This window comes from Microtus ochrogaster, unplaced genomic scaffold, assembly GCF_000317375.1.
Source record: "Microtus ochrogaster isolate Prairie Vole_2 unplaced genomic scaffold, MicOch1.0 UNK49, whole genome shotgun sequence".
NCBI classification, from domain to species: domain Eukaryota; kingdom Metazoa; phylum Chordata; class Mammalia; order Rodentia; family Cricetidae; genus Microtus; species Microtus ochrogaster.
The window spans coordinates 310257-316567 of record NW_004949147.1 but is presented as its reverse complement, the minus strand read 5'-3'; positions in this window follow the sequence as shown (position 1 = coordinate 316567).

Below are 6311 nucleotides of genomic sequence, written 5' to 3'. Positions count from 1 at the left end.
ACGGAAGGCTGGGAGAAAGAAGCTAAGTCAGTGAGTCGCCATGATTCTCCCACTCCAGGCAGACACAGGTTAAGATCATTCCTGGTAAGCCAGCTCGTGGGCTACACAGATTATAAGAAATGGGCTAGTCCAGGTGCGAGTGTTAGCTGAGAAGAGACTAGATAGAAATGGGCCAAGCAGTGTTTAAAAGAATACAGTTTTCGTGTAATTATTTCGGGGCATAAGCTAGAGCTAGCCATGTGGGTGGCCGGGTGCCGGGGACGCAGCCCCGCTGCTCCTATTTCAACAGAGTGCCACCATGCTTCCTGCCCTAATGATAATAGACTAAGCCTCTGAAACTCTAAGCAAGCCCAAATTAAATGTTTTTTCTTCTAACAGTTGTGGTCCTGGTGTCTCTTCTCAGCAATAGAACACTGACTAAGGACACAAGGTTTCAATATGGCCCTGCCTGGCCTTGAACTCACAGTGATCCATCAGCCTCTGCCTCCTGAGAGCTGGGCTTAAAAGAGCTACCACAGCTTCCCTTAATTACTTTTTCGTTGATATGACAAAATAACTGATAGAAACAAGTTGTGCCAGGTGGAGGCGCACACCTTTAATCACAGCACTCTGGAGGCAGAGGCAGGCAGATCTCTGTGAGTTCAAGGTCAGCCTAGTACACAGAATGGGTTCCAGGACAAGCTTCAAAGTTACAGAGAAACCCTATCTCGGAAAAAAAAAAGATCAAACAAGTTAACAGAGAAAGTCTGCTTTTGTTGTTTGCTTTGTATAAAAGGGCTAGGAATGTGGCCCAGAACAAGTGATAGAACACTTGTCTAGAATACTATAACTCACAAACTATAAAACTCACCTTTTTAAGATATAGAAACAGCTGTTCATTATAGCTATTGCTGCATGTAATCATGACAACTGTCTAATTCCAGAACTTCTCATCAGCCCAGAAATAATATCAGTTCAAGAATGGTGACCCTCGCTCCCACCCCCACCCCACTGACGGTAAACAACCTCTGATTTCCTTTCCGCTGCTATGGTTTTAAAAAAAATCTAATTTTATGTGCACGAGTGTTTTGTCTACCTTATGTATGTGTACCACATACATGCCTAGTGTGCATGGAGGCCAGAAGAGGCCATACGATCCCCAGAACTGGAGTAACAGATAGTTGTGAGCCACCATATGGCTACTGGAAACCAAATCCTGGTCCTTTTCAAGAACAGCAAGTGTTCTTAAATGCTGAGCCATCTCTCCAGCCTCTTGGTTGTTTTGTTTTCTTCCTTTTATTCCTCGACCAGTCTTGGGATTGAAGCTAGTGTCTCTCATCTGCTAGGCAAGCACTTCAGCACCGAGCTGTATCGCTAGCTCCTTACATTTATAATGTCTCATTACATTGCCCAGAACTTACTCTTTAGCCCTAGCAGACTTTCCATCTGCCTGCCTCTGCTTCTCAAGTAGTTGGGATTACAGGCTTGTGGTACTAGGCACAGCAATGGCTTGTCTTCTTGTAGATGGACTTTTCTTTCCCACTCCTTCCAGTTCCCAGATAACCAACATGGAGACTTAATATTAATTGTAATTTCTCGACCAATAGCTCAGGTTTATTACTAACTAGCTCTTACAAATCAAATTAACTAGTCCATTTCTATTTTTCTATTAATCCATTTTTTTAACTTTTTTTTTTGGATTTTTTCGAGATAGGGTTTCTCCGTAGCTTTTGGTTCCTGTCCTGGAACTAGCTCTTGTAGACCAGGCTGGCCTCGAACTCATAGAGATCCCGAGTGCTGGGATTAAAGGCGTGTGCCACCACTGCCCAGCTTAATTTATTTTTATTTTTTTATTTTTTGGTTTTTTTGAAGCAGGATTTCTCTGTATAGCCTTGGCTGTTCTAGGACTCGCTCTGTAGACCAGACTGGCCTTGAACTCACAGAGATCTGCTTGCCTCTGCCTCCTGAGTGCTGGGATTAAAGGTGTGCACCACCATTGCCTGGTTATTAATCCATTTCTTTATTTTTTTATTTTTACTCTTATTTTTTTTGGTTTTTCAAGACAGGGTTTCTCTGTAGCTTTGGAGCCTGTCCTGGAACTCCCTTGGTAGACCAGGCTGGCCTCAAACTCACAGAGATCCGCCTGCCTCTGCCTCCCGAGTGCTGGGATTACAGGCGTGCGCCACCACCGCCCGGCATTAATCCATTTCTTAAATTAACCCATTTTTATTAATCCTTAATTCTGCCACGTGACATTACCTCTCTTTCACCTTGCAGCTCCCATATCCTCTCCACGTCATGGTGGTGACTCCTCTGACTCCACCTTCCTTCTTTCCAGTGTCCTTAGTTTGGTTTTCCAGCCTAATCTTATCCTGTCCAGCTACTGGCTAGTCAGCTTCTTTATTAAGTCAATCACGGTATAATTTACATAGTGTCCAGAAGGATTATTCCATAGTACCTTCTGTGGATATTTCATATAAAGAAAACCACATAATGTGGTATTTGGCTTTATGGGCCCCCTTTTGTTCCAGGGTCTTACAGGCAGATCTCCAGCTTCAGTCCTCCTCAGTCTACTCTAAAGGATGAGTTGTAGGTGTGAACCACCTCTTTAAAGTCCTATCTGTAGATGCTGCTACATGTTATGGTACTAAGGGTTAGGATTTCTTTCTTTCTGTTTTTTTTTTTTTAAGACAGGGTTTCTTTGTGTATCTTTGGCTGTCCTGGAACTCACTTTGTAGACTAGACTGGCCTTGAACTCATAGATATCCACTGCTTCTGCCTTCCAAATGCTGGGACTGAAGGGGTGCTTCACCATGTCTGGCATAGGGTTAGGATTTCCACACAAGAATTTTGGAGGAATACTATTTAGCCCATAATATAATGTTAATCTGTTCTCACTCCTTGCCCTGGCACGTTTCTATTCCATTGCATTGTGGTATTTGGCTTTATGGGCCCCCTTTTGTTCCAGGGTCTCACAGGCAGATCTCCAGCTTCAGTCCTCCTCAGTCTACTCTAAAGGATGAGTTGTAGGTGTGACTGCAGTTGTTCAGTCCCAGAGAAATCACACAGAGGTCTACATTAATTATAAACTGATTGGCCTAGTATCTCAGGCTTCTTATTAACTCTTGTAACTTATATTAGCCCATAATTCTTGTCTGTGTTAGCCACGTGGCTTGGTACCTTTTTCGGCGAGGCAGTCACATCTTGCTTCCTCTGTGTCTGGGTGATGACTGCAGACTAAATCTTTCCACTTCCCAAAATTCTGTTCTCCTTGCCCCGCCTATACTTCCTGCCTGGCTATGGTCAATCAGCGTTTATTTAAAATACAAGTAACAGGGTTCAGATCACTGTCCCACAGCATTACATCAACATACTAGCTGGGAATTTTTGTGGTTTTGTTGTTGTTGTTTGTTTTGTTTTTTTTTTTGATTTTTCTTTTTTTTTTTAAAATATTTATTTATTTATTATGTATGTATTCAATATTCTTTCTATGGGTATGCCTGAAGGCCAGAAGAGGGCAGCAGACCTCATTACAGATGGTTGTGAGCCACCATGTGGGTTGCTGGGAATTGAACTCAGGACCTTTGGAAGAGCAGGCAATGCTCTTAACCGCTGAGCCATCTCTCCAGCCCCTGTTTTTGATTTTTCAAGACAGGGTCTTTCAATGCCGCCCTAGCTGTCCTGGAACTTGCCCTGTAGACTAAATCTCGAGCTCAGAGATTTGCCTGCCTCTGCACCCTGAGTGCTGGGACTAAAGGCATGCACCATCACTGCCCAGCTTGAAAAAAATTTAAAAACTATGTTTATTTATTGGGATTGGAGTGCCACAGCTTGCATGGAGGTCAGAGGACAACTTTCATCGTTCAGCCCTCTTCTTCCACCTTGGGAGAGAGGGGTACGGTGTCAAACTCAGGTTATTAGATTCAAAAGCAATCACCTTTTCCATGGAGTCATCTCTCTGACCCAATCCACTCATCATCTGATGGAGAGCCTGTTATTCCCACTGTGGGGTTGTTATGAATAGGGTGGTTTGAATAGTCATGTTTACATTTTAATGTGTTTTAGTTTATTGCAATTGTAGAAGTCAGCATAATTTCCATGGTTACAGATGCTGAGAAGTTCTATCTTCAAAGCCAGAGGCAAGACAAGAACATGTTATTGCTACCACTTGACATTGTTCTGGATATTCCCACCTGCACATTTGGAAACAGTCATCTGCACATTGTGTGTGTGTGTGTGTGTGTGTGTGTGTGTGTGTGTGTGTATTTACACGTTTCCAGTTCTTCTGAACATACATCTGAAATGTCACATGAGCCGTTTATTAAGTGTTTAATTTTCTATGGGACTGACTGGTACCAAAACAGCTGCTCTAGTCTGAAGGTTGCACTATCCATGGCAGTATACAGAGACACACATTTGCTCGAGAGCCAAGTCTTTGTGGTGGTGCGCTGTCTGAGCCAGGTCCTACTCCCTCAGCTTCTGCTCAGAAACAGGACCCGGAGCACACAGTTTGTGCTTGGAGTTCTTTTGCTCCCCTGTTGAAAGGTTTCCATCCTGTCTTCCAGCTCCCTAAATGAGCTCAGAGCCTGTCTCTCCCAGAGCGACCTGTAGAGGGCAGCTCAGAGCAGTTCTGCAGCAATGAATTTCTCTATGGAAATGGGTATCAAATCATGACTGAGGACTGGTGGTGTTTTCAGTGACAAGCTGCTTGCCTAGCAGGTATGAAGCCCTAGATCCAAGCCCGGAACAGTAAACAAAATAAAACACCAAACCGCTGAGAAGTGCTGGCGCACACCTTTAATCCCAGCACTCGGGAGGCAGAGACAAGTAGATCTTTGGATTTGAGGCTACTTGAACTTATATCTTTTTTTTTTTTTGGTTTCTCGAGACAGGGTTTCTCTGTGGTTTTGGAGCCTGTCCTGGAACTAGCTCTTGTAGACCAGGCTGGTCTCGAACTCACAGAGATCCGCCTGCCTCTGCCTCCTGAGTGCTGGGATTAAAGGCATGCGCCACCACCGCCCGGCTTAATTTATATCTTTAAAAAAATATATTATGTTTACTTACTTGAAGGAGGGCAGTTTTTTCCTTCCACCATTTGGATATCAGGAATTAAACTCAGGTAGTGAGGGTTGCCAGCAAGTATCTTTACCTGAGGAGCTGTCTTGCAGCTCCTTAACATGAAAAGAATGAGTTTCCAGTTTAGGTCATAATCACAGTCAGTCCCCATTGATTAGGCATTCAACATGTCTTTTGGGCGCTGAAGAGATTGATTGCTCAGTGGTTAAGAGTACTTGCTGCTCCTGTTGGAGAATCTGAGTTCAATTCCCAGCACCCACTTGGTGGTTTATGACTATTTAAAACTCTAGTTCCAGGGAATCCAACACCCTTCTGACCACCATGAGCATCAGACATGCATGTGGTGTGCATACATGAACATAAAGTAAGTAAATTTAAAGCAAAAACCCATGCCTTTTGGAGGGACACAAGTCTAAGCATACACCTGTAATAATCTATTTTCCATGGTGACCCTGCTCCAGATGAGCTAAGACAATTGTGATTGAGTTAGGGGCAGTTCTGGCACTGTCTATGGGGTTGGGCAGCTGTGAACTTTAAAAATAATTTTGTTTATTATTATTGTTGTTGTTATTAACATGTGGCTGTGGGTATATGCTGCGTGTATGCAAGTGGCTCCAGAGGACAGAGAAGGTTATGGATACCCAGCAGCTGGTGTTGCAGGCAGTTAGGAGCTGGCCTGCATGGGTGCTGGGAACTGAACTCAGGGCGCTCTGGAGTAACAACATAAGCTCTTAGCTGTTAAGCCTCCTCTCCGGCGCCAGTGATGGACGCTAATGTGACAGCTGAAGAACCCAGCTCAACAAGTCCCTGTTCATTCACTTCACGATGCTCTAATGGCTTCTTAAGTGCCAGGAAGTGGACAGGGCACAAGCAAAAGGGATTCATTCAACCATACGCATATGCTTTTAGCAGGGTGACTGGCAGGCTTGCCGAAAGAGCGCGCTGATACAGATCACACAGGGCATAGCTACAATTGTTCTATGAGATTCAGTCCTGTGATGGATTTTATTTCTTCCCTCCCTCCCTCCCTAACTCTTTACTAATTTTTTTATTTTATTTTGATAGACTTGTTTATTTTTTCAAGACAGAGTTTCTCTGTGTAACCTTAGCTGTCCTAGAACTCACTCTGTAGACCAGGCTGACTTTGAACTCAAAGATCCACCTGCCTCTGCCTCTTGAGAGCTGGGGTTACAGGTGTGCACCATCACCAATGGGCAGATTTATTTATTTTTATTTTATGTATATAAGTGTTTTTC